This window comes from Chiloscyllium plagiosum, chromosome 14 (genome assembly GCF_004010195.1).
Source record: "Chiloscyllium plagiosum isolate BGI_BamShark_2017 chromosome 14, ASM401019v2, whole genome shotgun sequence".
Classification (NCBI taxonomy): domain Eukaryota; kingdom Metazoa; phylum Chordata; class Chondrichthyes; order Orectolobiformes; family Hemiscylliidae; genus Chiloscyllium; species Chiloscyllium plagiosum.
The window spans coordinates 59,052,970-59,068,650 of NC_057723.1; positions in this window are offsets into that span (position 1 = coordinate 59,052,970).

Here is a 15,681-nt window from a genome sequence, read left to right on the forward strand (position 1 = left end):
TAGGAATGGAAAAAAAATCAACCTTTTACTCCCTATGGGCTATACATCAAAATGAAATTGTTTCATCTTTATAGTCATTGAATCATACAGTGTGGAAACAGACCCTTCGGCTAACCAGTCCATGCTGATCACAATCCCAAATTAAACTAGTCCCAACTGCCTGCATCCCCCCAAACATTGCTTATGCTTGGGTGGCACGGTAGTATAGTGGTTAGCACTGCTGCCTCACAGCGCCGGGTTCAATTCCCACCTCAGGCAACTGTCTGTGTGGAGTTTGCACATTCTATCCGTGTTTGCTCCGGTTTCCTCCCACAGTCCAAAAATGTGCAGGTTAGGTGAATTGGCCATGCTAAATTGCCCATAGTGTTAGGTGTAGGGGAATGGGTCTGGGTGGGTTGCTGTTCGGAGGGTCGGTGTGTACTTGTTGGGCCACAGAGCCTGTTTCCACACTGTAAGTAATCTAATTTAAATGTTATAACTGTACCCACTTCCTCTGAAAGTTCATTCCACACATGAACCATTCTGTTAAACATTTGCTCCTCATGTCTTTTTTAAAAAGCATTTCCTCTCACTTTAAAAATATTCTCCCAGTCTTGAAAGCCCCCACCCCAAAAAAAAACTGCCATTCACCTTATCTATATCCCTCATTATTTTATAAACCTCTATAAGGTCACCTCTCAACTTCCTATGCTCTAGCTAAAGAAGTCTTAACCTATTCAGCCTCTCCTTATAACTCAAATCCTCCATTCCCAGCAACGTCTTGGTAAATCTCTTCTGAACCCACTCCAGCTTAAATTATATCCTTCCTACGACAGAGACCTGAATTGGACACATTACTCCAGAATAGGCTTCACCAATGTTCTGTTTAACCTCAGCAAAACATTCCAACTCCTATACTCAAAGGTCTGCGAATGAAGGCATGCATGCTAAAAACCTTCTTAACCATCCTCTCAATATGTGATGCAAACATCAAAGACTTGTGTACCTGAAACCTTAGATGTCTCTGTTCTACATAGCCCTACTTTTAACTGTATAAGTATTGTCTTTGTTTGTTTTACCAAAATGAAATATCTTGCATTTATCCAAATTAACCTGCATCAGCCCATTGACCCAATTGATCAAAATCTCTTTGCAATCTTAAACAACCTTCTTCACTGTCCACTATATCACCAATCTTGGTGTCATCTGCAGACTCACTAACCATGTTTCCTATATTCTCACTTAAATTCTTTATATAAATGACTAACAAAAGTGGATCCAGCAGTGCATTCTATAGAATTCCTCATCGATCAACATTAGCCACGCACCAGTCATTCAGCACATCACCCTTACTTACAGGTGGTACAAATATTTCTGCAAGAGATTACAGGGTGACCTGGACAAGTTAGGTGAGTGGGCGAGGTGCTTCTGCAGCTGTATAGGGCCCTGGTGAGACCACACCTGGAGTACTGTGTGCAGTTCTGGTCTCCATATTTGAGGAAAGACATTCTGGCTATTGAGGGAGTGCAGTGTAGGTTCACGAGGTCAATTCCTGGAATGGCGGGATTACCTTACACTGAAAGACTGGAGCGACTGGGCTTGTATACCCTTGAGTTTAGAAGACTGAGAGGGGATCTGTTTGAGACATATAAAGATTATTAAAGGATTGGACACTCTGGCAGCAGGAAACATGTTTCCGCTGATGGGTGAGTGCCGAACCAGAGGACACGAGCTTAAAAATACGGGTAGACCATTTAGAACAGAGATGAGGAGAAACTTCTTCACCCAGAGAGTGGTGGCTGTGTGGAATGCTCTGCCCCAGAGGACAGTGGAGGCCCAGTCTCTGGATTCATTTAAGAAAGAGTTGGATAGAGCTCTCAAAGATAGTGGAATTAAGGGTTATGGAGATAAGGCAGGAACAGGATACTGATTAGGAATGATCAGCCATGATCATATTGAATAGCGGTGCAGGCTTGAAAGGCTGAATGGCCTACTCCTGCACCTATTGTCAATTGTCTATTGTCAATTGACCCCTCAATTTCTTCCCTAACTTCCCACAAAGGCCTGGGATATACCAGGTCAGGTCTTGGAGATTTATCCATCTTTGTTTTTTTCTAAAACCTTCAGCACTTCCCCGTCTATAATGTGAACTATTTTCAAAACATCAATATTTATTTCCCTGAGTTCTAAAGCTTCCTTTTCTTTCTCCACAGTGAAAATTGATGCAAAATATTCATTTAATATCTCACCCATCTCCATATGTTCAACACAAAGGCAACCGCTTTGATCTTTAGGGAGCCCTGTTCTCTCTTTAGTTGTTCTGTCACTCTTAATGTACTTGGAGAATCTCTTTGGACTATCCTTAACTTTATTTGCCAAGGCTTTCTCATATCCTCTCTTTGCCTTTTTGATCTTCCTCTTGAGAATGTCGCCACACTCTTTATTTTGTTTAAGAGATTCATTTAGGAAGCTGGAATTAGATTAGATTCCGTACAGTGGGGAAACAGGCCCTTTGGCCCAACCAGTTCACACCGACCCTTCGAAGAGTAACTCACCCAGAACCATTTCCTTCCTAACACTAACACTAGTGGGCAATTTAGCATGGCTAATTCACCTGACCTGCACATCTTTGGATTGTGAGGGGAAACCAGAGCACCCGGAGGAAACCCACGCAGACACAGGGAGTAAGTGCAAACTCCACACAGACAGTTGCCCGAGATTGGAATTGAATCTGGGACCCTGGTGCTGTGAGGCAGCAGTGCTAATCACTAAGCCACTCAGTTATTTACTCAGTTATTTACATTTTAAAAATCATACATTAGACTCTTGACTAGAACTTTAATATGGTTATTCATCCATTGTTCTCTGATCCTGCCAGCCTTACCTATTACTCTTACAAGAACATAAAGACTCTGCACGCTCATTGCCACATGTTGAAAGCCTCCCACTTATTAGATGTGTACAGTCTATTAATTTGAGAGTTCTTGTCTCATACCATTAAAATTTGCCTTACTCCAATTAAAAACTTTATTTTTTACATAAGGTTTATCTTTTCCATAACTATTTTAAAACAAATCAAATTATGGTCACTAGACCCAAAATGTTCCCCTACAGGTGGCATGGTGTCTCAGTGGTTAGCACTATTGCCTCACAGAGCCAGGGACCCAGGTTCAATTCCCACCTTGGGTGATTGTCTGTGTGGAATTTGCACACTCTCCCTGTGTTTGCATGGACTCACTCTGGTTTCCTCCCACAATCCAAAGATTTGCAGCTTAGGTGAATTAGCATTGCTAAATTGCCCATTGTGTTCAGGGATGTGTAGGTTTGATGCATGAGTCTGGGGTAAATGTAGAATAGTAGGGGAATGGATCTGTGTGGATTACTCTTTGGTGGGCCAGTGTGGACTTGGGCTGAATGGCCCGTTTCCACATTGTAGGGATTCTATAATTCACTTGTGTTGTCTTATTATCCAAGAGAAGGTCAAGTTTCACTCCTTCTCTAGAAGGAACATTTACATGTTGATAAATATTTATTGATATGTTAATATATTAATATATTTATCAATATGAATATCAATAAATATTTACATATCTCTGTCTAAACCTTTCTAGGACATCAGTAGCAGGTCATGGATCAAACAAATGAGGTCAACTGTAAATCATCCCTAAGCACAGGGAACTTTGGTGAGATACATTCAGACTCTCAATGCCGGATAATGCACCAAAAGAATAGAACAAAGGATTATATTTCTTACTTGCTACCAGAGAATCCCAAAATAACTCTACTTGGTTTACTCTCTTTGAATTGATCTGTGACTATGAGGTAAGATATCCATTAAAATTGATTGAAGAAAGGTTCCCTGAAAATTAAACAGGGGAAAAAATGAAACCAGAAATCAAAAGTACAAGCTGAATTTGAATTCTACATCAATTAAAACCATGCCTTCCATGCAAATTTCAGTAATAGCTTTGATGTATTAATTTTCCTTTTAAGTGTTTTGATTTAGTGTCATAGAGATGTACAGCACAGAAACAGACCCTGCAGTCTAATTTGCACATGCTGACCAGATAACCTAGATAAATCTAGTCTCATTTGCCAGTATTTGGCCCAATTCCCTCAAAACCCTTTCTACTTATGTACCCTCCAAATGCTTTTTAAATATTGTAATTGTACCAGTCTCCACCACTTCGTCTGGCAGTTCATTCCATACATGTACTTTAGCTTTAGCGCTGATCGCTTACCTATGCTTCTGACTCCTAAAATCCTCATTAATTTTTATCTTCCACCTACTTGTTTTCTCTAATGATTCCCCTGCAAGCCTCGAAACTTTCATTAAGTGTGATTGATCCAGAACTCTGACTTCCATGTCTTAATCCATTAAAAACACATACCATCAAGTTGCCAATATCGGTCAGGTTTGTATGTCCCATGAATCATTTTAAAAATTCTAATCATCAAATCCCTGTACAACTTCAATTACTTCTGTCATCTCTTCCAGTTGCAGATTCTTCTTCACACTCTACATGCCTTATTCTTCTGCCTTTACACTCCATTGCTGAATACATCAGCTACTCTGCATCATCTTCTGAAACCCCTTATGGTACTGATCCATCATCAAGGCAATTGTGATAATTTTTTGAAGTTATTTTCACTGTTGTAAAATAGGCATGGACAGTTTAATTGAAGCGTCACGCATTATCAAATAAACATTATCAGTTAATGAATTATCACAAAAATCATACTTAAGTCCACTATCATACAGGTTTTGCATACTTTCCTGCTCCTTTCCTCCTCTTCCTGAGGGTATAGATTTAGGGTGAGAGGGGAAAAAATTTAAAAGGGACCTATGGGGCAACTTTTTCATGTAGAGGTGGTGCATATATGGAATGAGCTGCCAGAGAAAATGGTGGAGGTTAGCACAATTAGAGCATTTAAAAGACATTTGGATGATAGGAAGGGTTTAGAGGGATATGTGCCAAGTGCTAGCAAATGGGACTAGATTAGTTTAGGACGAGTTGGGCCGAAGGGTCTGTTTCCATGCTGTCCCTATGACTCTGTGACTCTTCCCATCAAGCATTATTATTTGCTATCACTTGCTCTACCTTAATGAAAAAGATATTTTGTTTCTTTACAACTTTTATATCTCTTAGAGTATAGTTGGAAGGATCAACTTGTTTGTAGTGAGTCATGAACTTGCCTTCCATGGCCAGAAGACTAGGAGTTTGACTGGAGTCAAGAGCTTCTGAGGAATAGGGAGGGATGCTGTCAACTGAGTAGAAGACATTACTAAAGAGGTGATTGTAATGTTCTTCCTTGAGATGCAAATCCGAATTTGGTGGCTAGCCCTTTCTGCCCTTAGTTAAAAGTCAGCCACGTTACTGTGGATGTGGTGTTCAAGAACAGACCAGATAAAGCCAGCACAGTCCGTGTTATTGACATGAGCTTTCAATTCCAGATTTATTCATTGAATGTAACTTCTACCAGCTGACATGATGGGATATGAACCCATATACCCAGGATTAGCCTGTATCTCAGGATTACTCTTCTAGTGGTATTAGCATAATATCTTTCTCTCTTGTAACAAGGAAGCAACCCAAGTACATTTTCAGAGATATCCTTTGTGTAAGCCCATGACTAATCTGTTAGTTGCACTTCAGTACAACAAGAAGGATCTTCCTTCTCGCAATATGTTCTTCTCCTCTTCTAGGGACAATCAAATCAATGTCAATGATGAATGCTTCAACCTTGGCTCTGGTCAAACTGAACTGTCGAACTAGAAACTGATAGATTCAAAATCATAGCTGCTGAGCTGCTGTTTTATTAAGAGTAGCTAATTTTAAAACCTCAGGAATAATTAAATCTAATAACCTAATCATGCATCAAATCAAGCTGCATAGATCTTTTTCAAAATAAATCTTTCAATCTTATGGCCTGTGGCAGTCGTTTTATGGTATGAATCATTCATTCTAGGAGCTTAAATTCATACATGTGAAATTGCACAAACTCCATTGCCAAATCCATCCATTCCATTCTCCTGTCAAGACACTGTCTGAGGCTGATCCAGACCATTCTCAATATTGACAGCACATTCGATATTGAGGTCAACTTCTTAGCACATATCAGAACATCACAAGACATCAAACAAGGCTGGGAAGAATGCTTCAGACACAACCACAACTAGGGCTCTAGTAATCAGACTGTCTTTGAATGCATTCCACAGCATGCTACATGCCATAACGTCTACAAGGCTCTAGTCAGACCAATTTGGAGTATTGTGTGCAGTTTTGAGCCCCATATCTCAGGAAGGATGGACTGGCCTTGTAGCATGTTTAGAGGAGGTTCACAAGAATGGTGCCAAGAATGAAACGTTTAACATATAAGGAATGTTTGAAGACTCTGGGACTTTACTCGATGGAGTTTAGAAGGATGAGGGGGGATCTAATTGAAACTTACAGAATATGAATGGCCTGGACTCAGTGAATGTTGGGAAGATGTTTTCATTGGCAGGAGAGACTAAGATCCGTGGGCATAGCCTTAGAGTAAAGGGAAAATCTTTTAGAATGGAGATAAGGAGAAACCTCTTCAGTCAGAGAGTGGTGAATCTATGGAATTTGTTGCCACAGAGGCCGTGGAGACCAGGTCATTGAGTATATTCAAGACCGAGATGGATAAGTTCTTGAGTATCAAGGAGATCAAGGGTTACGGGGAAAAAGTGGGAGAACGGGGTTAAGAAACTTATCATCCATGATTGAATGGTGAAGTAAACTCGATGGGCTAAAGAGTCTAATTTCTACTCCTATGTCTTACGGAGCTCAGCAAAATCCCAGCCGTGCATAAAGTAGAGAAAGATCAACTGCCAGCTTAAGATAAATAAGACTGCTGGCACAGACAGTATCCCCATTGAGGCACTGAACTGCAGAGGCAAAGAGCCCCTGCTGCAGCTCCATGCCCTTGTCTACCTTATCTGAAGGGAACAGAGCATCCCGGAGAGTTCAGAGATGCTACAGTAGGGAGCATTTTCAAAAAAGGGAACAAGATTGACTACAATAACCACATGGGAATCTCCCTACTGTCAACTGTTGGAAAGGTCATCACCAAGGTTCTCCGTAACTGTCTCCTCCCGCAACTTCAGTGAGGCTTTTGGCCACAGAGGTTCACTACAGACATGATTTTCACCGTGCGACAGCTGCTGCAGAAATGCAGAGAAAAGAACCTGCCCCTGTACATGGCCTTCTTTGTTCTTACAAAGGCCTTTCACACTGTTAATCAGAAAGCATTATGGAGCATCCTTCTCTGCTTTGGTTACAACGTGAAGTTTGTCACCAACCTTCACCTGCTCCACAATGACATGGAAGTTGTGGTAATGACAAATGGCTCCATCACTGACCAGTTCCCATTCAGACCAGTGTCAAACAGGGCTGTGTCATTGCTCCAACACTGTTCTTGATCTATCTCACTGCAATGCTTCAACTCACCACCAAGCTTCCTGTTGGAGAGGAGCATACTTACAGAACCAGCAGGAAATTATTCAACTTCTGCCACCTTCAAGCCAAAGCCCCAAGCAATGTCATCGAGCTCTAGCAGGCAGATGATGCTTTTACACATACAACCTCGCAGGATGTACTCCTGACCATCATCAGCAGCTTTACGGAGGCATATGAAAGCATGGATCTCACCCTGAACACCTGCAAGATGAAGATCCTCCACCAACCTGTCTGGCATTGTGGAGCAAACCCTTTATCATCAAGGTCCATGGGGAGGCCTTACAGACTGTTGACCACTTCAAATATCTTTGAAGTTCTTGTCGGCCATAGCAGCTATTGAAGAGATCCAGCATTGCTTCCAGTATGCTAGTGCAGCCTTCGGCACCCGAAGAAAAAGCGATTTGGCTCTGAGATACATACTGTCTACAGCAGACATCTCAATGTGTTGGAGCTGTACCGTCAATGCTGTCCATGCAATATCCTGCAAATTCACCAACACCAGCCTTCTCAACCAGGCTAACATCCGTAGCATCAAGGCACTGAACACCCATGATCAGCTGGGCATTTCATCCGCATGACCATCGTGGGTCTTCTCAAGTAGCTGCTCTACTCCCATCTCCGAAACAGCATGGGTTTCAGTGATTCTCCAAAGGCCTCACCGACAAAATGTGGCATTCCCACAGAAGCCTGGGAACCACTGGCCCAAGACCATCCAAACTGTAGGTGAAGCATCTGGGAAGGTGTTGAGCACCTTGAGATTTGCCATCAGGAAAATGTGGAAGTCAGCCAAAAACAGCATAAGGAGTGCACTGCCACACCAACGTCATATCTACCCCTTCACCACCTTTTGCCTCAAGTGTAACAGAGCCTGGGGAAACCACATTAGTCTGTATGGCCACCTACAGAGTGGAAAAGAGTGAACCTCACCTCTGAGAGATTGCCAATGATGATTACTTCTACAATGGTAACTGTCCTGTAAGGGAGGAAATTTGTACCTGGTCTGGCCTATACCTTGCTCTAGAGCCAAAACTATGGCGCTGACTCTGAAGCACCTCCTGAAATAGCCTAACAAACCACTGCTACAAAAATCTAAGAGAAAAAACTTGACAGATCCACCACTGAGGATCTAAAATTTAGAATTATACCACTGTCAGGAGTATCCATTTTATGCATGCTTTTATTAACCACAAAATGGTTTGTTAATGCCGAGTAACATAACAAAATGGCTTCAGGCTGCAAATTAACGCTGTGTTTAAAATGGCTTCTCACCCTGCTAAATGCTGCATTCCTGCCTTGCTGAGCTAACTGAATCAAAAGATAAAGCAGACAAGGAATCTTCACAGTATGGAATTAACTAAGCCAGATAGGATATTACTAACCATCCCTGCTAACCTTGAAATGCAAGTGCGAAGAGATAATGTGTAGCAAACAATGTTGTTTCCTAGGAAATATCATGGGGTTAACCTGCTGTCCATTATGTCATTTTATTGCATTTTATTGGATTTATTCTGTAAGTAAGGTTGTACTATTTCTTAAGAAACATGTAAAAATTGCTTTTGTTCTAAGTGGAACTGCGCAGTTTCTCCAAGGAACACAGAAGCTTTTAACCTCTGTGTTACTGGACAAACCTGTGCCCGGTGTAGAAATAAACTGTGAAATCGTGCTGAAGCAGACCATATTCCTGTTGATTATTTGACTGATCACAGAACTGAGAGTTCCCCGGGGTCGAGATCTTCACACAGGCACTGGAAACTATTGGCAAATGTAGCCCTGTTGACTTTGCAAAGTCCTCCTGACTAACTTGCTTCAAAATTGGGAAAGCTTTCTCAGAGACTAGTCAAGCTACAACCTGACAATCATACACCTGCCAACATGAATATATATCTGTGTATCTTTACAAGATTATGTTGTACTTCCACTACAAAACGGGATAGATTTCACACAAATATAGCAACTTGAAACTGGACACTGCTGTTGGTCATCAGTTTGAGCAAAATTGTACTGAATCACAATTTGTAAACTTGTGACTTGACACATCCCTACTCTGCTGTTAACATCAAGCTGCGTGACTAACTCTGGTTCATGGAAAAGTGGCAGAGAGGTTTTCGAGGAAGCAGCACGAGTCATTTCTAAAATTGAGATGTTCAGCTGGTGAAATGTCAACCCAGGCTGACCTGTATTTCAAATAACAGTAATGGTATTTGATAGATTGAAACAGATGATCCCAGAATCAAGAGAACAGATCTAAACCCAACAATCCTGTCAATACTAGTTGCAAATGGATATGGACAATTAAACAAGTAACAGGTGGACGGGGATCCACAAATAGCCTCATTCTCATTGATGGGTAAGTCCAGCATATTACTGAAAAAAACAAAGCTAAAGCATTTGTATCCATCTTTGGCGAGATATGCCAAGTGAATGATCCATCTTAGCCTCTTACAAATGTCCCAGTATTGTAGATGCTAGTCTTAAACCAATGCTATTCACTCCACGGGAAATCAAGAAATTGCAAAACGTACTGGATACAAAGGCTTTGGGTCGTGAGAACATTCTGGCAGTAGAAGTGAAAATATGTGTTACAGAAATAGTTGTGCTCCATTCAAGTTGAACCATTATGGCTACAAATATTGGACAAAAACTGAAAGAACTGTGGTTGTTGAAAATTGAAACAAAAAATAAATTGCGGAAAGGTCTCAGCAGGTCCGGCAGCATCTTTGGAGAGAAATCAGAGTTAACGTTTTGGGTCCAGTGACCTTTCTTCAGTACTGACTGCAGTTTGGAAAATGATGTTTTTTTATACCAACGAAAGTATGTAGGGAGAGAGGGGAGAGTAAACGATGGGTGGAGATAGAGTCCAAAGAAAGAGAGAGAGAAAAACAGTTAGACAGATAAAATGAGTGGTTAAAGGTCAGACTGGTGGAATGAACAGCTGTGAGTGGGGTTTATTAATGATTGACAATTGGTACTGTGTTTAGTAGCCCATGTGATGCCAAGGCATGGTGTGGGGAAAGCAAGAAATGGGTGGTGGTATTGGTGGTGGTGGTGGTGGGGAGGGGGGGCGGTGGAAACATGAGGAAAGGTGATCTTGCTATAGCATTGGGGAACTTGATGTTTAGTCCAGTAGGCTACAGTGTTCCCAAGTAGAAAATTAAATGATGTTCTTCCAGTGTGCACTGAGCTTTGCTGGAGCACTGCACCAAACCTGAGACAGATTTTGGCCAGAGAACACTGTGATGTTTTGAAGTAGCAAGCAACTGGAGGCTCAGGGTCTTTTTTGTGGACAGAATTTAGGGGTCTGCAAAGCAGTCATTCAGTCTGCACTTCGTTTCTCCAATGTAAAGGAGACCACATTATAAGCAGTGAATGCAGTAGACTAGATTGAGTGAAATGCAGGTAAAGTGCTGTTTCACCTTTTCTCTTTGTTAGGGCTCCATGTCTGCCTATTATTTACTCTCCCTTCACCCCCATCCCATCCTTTGTATTAAATCTACCTTTTCCTAGTTACCATCAATTCTGAGGAAGGGTCACTCAACCTGCCTGACCTGCTGGGATTTTTCAGCAATTTCTGTTTTTGCTGCAATATTGGCATCTGCTCGACAATGTGAAACATTGTCCAAGCATATCTTATGTGTGAAAAGCAGGATTGAACCAACTTGGCTGATTTTTACCCTAACACTTGACATAGGATCATTACAAATGGAATGGTTCATTGACAGTAGTGAAATGTGGCATCTACTCAGTAAGATAAACCAGAAAAAGTGCTGGAGAAAGTCAGCAGGTCTGGCAAAAGAAGGAAAAGATTTAACATTTCAGTCCAGTATGATTTCTTCATAACTGAAAAAGCTGGTAAAATTATGTTTTTTTTGCTGATGACAGAAGTGGAGGAGGAATGAGTGGAACAGATGGTAAGGGTACCCAGAGCAAACAACAAGGTGGTAAAGGACTAATGGTGGTAAAGGAGGGATAGAGATATAAAATAGGTATAAAATTATAGGTGTGCAAAAAGAGAAAATATTCCTCCTCTGCTGAGAATAATGTCAACACAAGCTGGATGAACAACACCTCATTTTTCACTTAGGCACGCTATGGTCTTAGTTTCACTGAAAGAGAGTTTGTTTGGCTACAAATAAGCCTTCTGTCATTAAATGTTTCCTTACATTGAAATGGCCAAGAGGTAACATTTGATTGAAAGTCCAGTGAGTTTCTATGATTTAAGTACAGTAATATCGCACTGTTTCATATTTAATGCTGAGTCTATAGTGAGATACTGATGCTTTGACACTTTCAAAGCTACTTGGACAACTTGAATAGCAAGTCTCTGGGCTGTACTTTTCACATCATTGAACAATGCTGCCTGATTTCTGTTGCTAAATTGCTGGTGGAATTATTATTATTTCTACAGCTAGAACCACACCAATAACAACAGAAGAAGCATTCTGTTTTAAGATGTTTTGTGCTGATTTAAAGATAATGAAATTAAAAGTCAGAATAAAAAATCAAAGCACAGACCTTCCTTAGGATAAACAGGATATCTGTCCTACCTTGCTGCATTCATTTACCTTGATCAAATACAATATTTTTCTACATCAGCTTTCCAGTAAGTTTTTTTTTGGTTAAATATCTTGAGACTTAAAATAATGCTGTTTGAATAACGTAAGATCCTCAACTGTTAGCTTGCCTCAGGAGTGACATTTTCATTTCTGAGTTCAAATCACAGAAGATGTGAGCACATATTTTGGACTGACACTTTAGTGTAGCACTAAATGAGTGCTGCAGCATTAGATATACCTGGCATCTTTTGAATGCAGTGTTCAACTGAGTCCAAGCGGACGCATTGGGGTGAATATAAACAATTTCATGATGCTAGTTCAAAAAGGCAGGGAGTTCAGCCAACATGTCAACAAAAAAAATTATCCATTAATTCAAACCAACGAAAGCATTTGTCACATTTTCATTTGTGGGACTCTGCTCAGTGCAAGTTAGCTGTTACTATTGCCTAAGTTTCAAAGAAAATGATAAAAAAATTTAATGAGGATTGAAGCATACAGGGTGTCCTGAAAATGTGGAAGCTACAAAATAACAAAGTATTTTATTTATGCTTCATTAAAAATGAATGATTCAATGTGATTTATGAACTTTGAGGTCCAATGAACTTTAGAAGTTAATACTCTAACATCTCAGCCATTGCTTTAGACAAAAAGCTGTCCAAATTTTTTCTCACCCAAAAAGAATTCTGGAAAAGCAATCAAATGACTCTGACTCATTAAAGAGCTGGCCAAATTTTCAATATCAATGCTGAGGAGTACAATCACAAGATTTAATTATCTGGTCTGAAGCCTGGAAAGATCATAACCTGATCAATGTAATGTGAGATTCCAAAAGAATTAGATGCTTGTAGAATTAATTATAAGCTTTTTATTGTGATCTCCTTTGAACAATTGTGTAAAGATTTTCATTGTGCTCGGCTCACCCTTGCTGCTTCCAAATTAGGCATTTCAATTCATGACTTTTGAATAATGCATTGGCTGACCATAATCTAACTTCAACATTATTGAAAAATGAATGTAAACTTGGAAAGTTCATTTTCAGATGTTTTGTCACCATACTAGGCAACACCATCGGTGAGGAGAAAGTGAGGACTGCAGATGCTGGAGATCAGAGTTGAAAGAAAGATGCTGGAAAAGCACAGCTGGTCAGGCAGCATCCGAGGAGCAAGAGAATTGACATTTCTGGCATAAGCCCTTCATCAGGAAGGAGGTTTGTAATCGGGGCTAAGAGATAAATGGAAGGGGGGTGGGGTTGGGGGAGGTAGCTGGGAAAGCGATAGGTGGATGAAGGTGAGGGAGAATGTGATAGGTCAGAGGGAACAGTGATGGACAGGTCCAGAGGGCGATGTCGAGTTGGATGCTTGGGACTGAGATAATGTGGGGGGAGGGGAATGAGGAAGCTGTTGAAGTCCACATTTATACCGTGTGGTTGCAGGTTCCCAATGCGGAATGTGATGCGTTCCTCCTCCAGGCGTCAGGTGGTAACGGTTTGGCGGTGGAGGAGGCCCAGGACCTGAATGTCCTTAATGGAGTGGGAAGGGGAGTTGAAGTGTTTAGCCACTGGGCGGTGGGGTTGGTGGGTGCAGGTGTCCCAGAGATGTTCTCTGAAATGATCCGCAAGAAGGCATCCTGTCTCCCCAATGTAGAGGAGACAACACCAGGTGCAACAGATGCAATAGATGACATTGGTAGAGGTGCAGGTGAATTTCTGACAGATGTATAAGGATCCCTTGGGGGCTTGGATGGAGTTGAGGGAAGTGGTGTGAGCGCTGGTTTTGCGCTTCCTGTGGTGGCAGGGAAAGGTACCAGGAGTAGGGTGTGGGCTGGTGGGGGTGTGTGGACCCCATGAGCGAGTCACCAACCCCACCGCCCCGGGGTGAACATTTCAACTCCCCCTCCCACTCTGTCAAGGACATGCAGATCCTGGCCCTTCTCCACCATGAAACCATTTCCACTCAACACCTGGAGGAGGAACACCTCATATTCCTCCTTGGATCCCTGCAACTACACGGGATAAATGTGGATTTCAACAGTGTATTCAAAAAGAACGGGTACCCAATAAACACAGTCCGCCGATTTCTGAGCAACAAACCCAAGCAAGCAGACAAAACATGCCCAGAAGCCCTAGCCACTCTCCCCTAAATCAAAGACACCTTGGAAATGACTGCCAGACTACTCAAACCCACCAACACACTGAAACAGCAGCTAATGAACTTGAAAGACCTTATACAGACAACAAGCAAAACTAATGTCATCTACAAAATACCTTGCAAGAACTGTAACAAACACTACATTGACAAACAGGCAGAAAACTAGCTTGCTCCAAACGAACTCCATGTTGGACACTGGGCACCAGCACCAACCGGGCATGCTGTGTGGGCACTAATCACATGCACCTGATATTAATGGGCACTGACATCGAACATGTGCCAGCTTCTAAGAACCTTGATGGCACATCATCCATGTACCTGATATTTCTGCACTTTAGTGTTGCACCTCAAGGTATAACAGCAGCTATCATTGTAATGCTCTGGCACAAGCTAAGCCCATGCACTGGATCAGTTTGCACCTGATACTTGTTTGCTTGTTGTCATAGCACTCACGTCACTCTAAGCTGATCTGGATTCTCATAGCATCCCTGCCTTGCTTTACCTTGGCATTCTACCTTCTGCCGCCTCAGCCACAGATAACCAAGATCCACAGTATTGCTGTCTTGATAAGCTACTTAATGCAATCCCAGGCAATAATAGACTTCAGGAGGATTCAGACAGACTGGTAAAATACTAAAAAAAAACAAAAAAAAGATTTTGTCAACAATGAGTTGTATTTTGAAGGAAGAATAAGGCAAAACAATAAAACTGATGAATTTTAAAGGTGATGCGGAAAGAGAGACTATTCTGTGGTCCCAGGACAGCAATCTCATTCTCACTGTGTCTTTACTGAAATGCTTGTAAGATGGCAGCTGGCAGCTTCAAGAGTAGGTACTTGGTGATGGATGTCACATGACTAAGGCAGACGAGGAAGGACATTCGCATATGGCTGCATTTCACACAAAACATCCACATTTTCAAAAGAAAGAACACATTTATGCACACTATTTTTAACCATGAGTTACCCAAATTATGCACTCTACAAACAACGGTTCTCATGTATTAATAGATTCTGTTAGTCTTTAAACTGTGCAGGTCTCTTAATAGCTTACATGTGTGTGGTTGGTGGCTCTTCATCTGGGTGATGTTCCTTCTCTGAGGAGTCTTTTGCTATTTCTGTGGTACTTGCTGTTGTTCCATCTCCATCACTGGGTTGTTCCAGACCTCTGGGTCTGACAGTTCATCTATAGGCTGTGCAAATGGTGAATGCACATCTTCCTAATAACCCACTTTTAGCTAAGAACAGCTTCGCTAGATATACATAGGTGCCTGTGGTTGCAACAGTTTATCTGGTCATTCACTTCAGCCATGAATAATGAGGTGCATCTATTCCACACAGATGGCCTCCTTACAACCATCTGGGTTGTAAACGTACAACCCAGATGGCCTCCTTCTTCCAGGACCGCAATTTCCCCCCCGACGTGGTCGACGATGCCCTCCAACGCATCTCTTCCACTTCCCGCTCCTCCACCCTTGAGCCCCGCCCCTCCAACCGCCACCAGGACAGAACCCCACTGG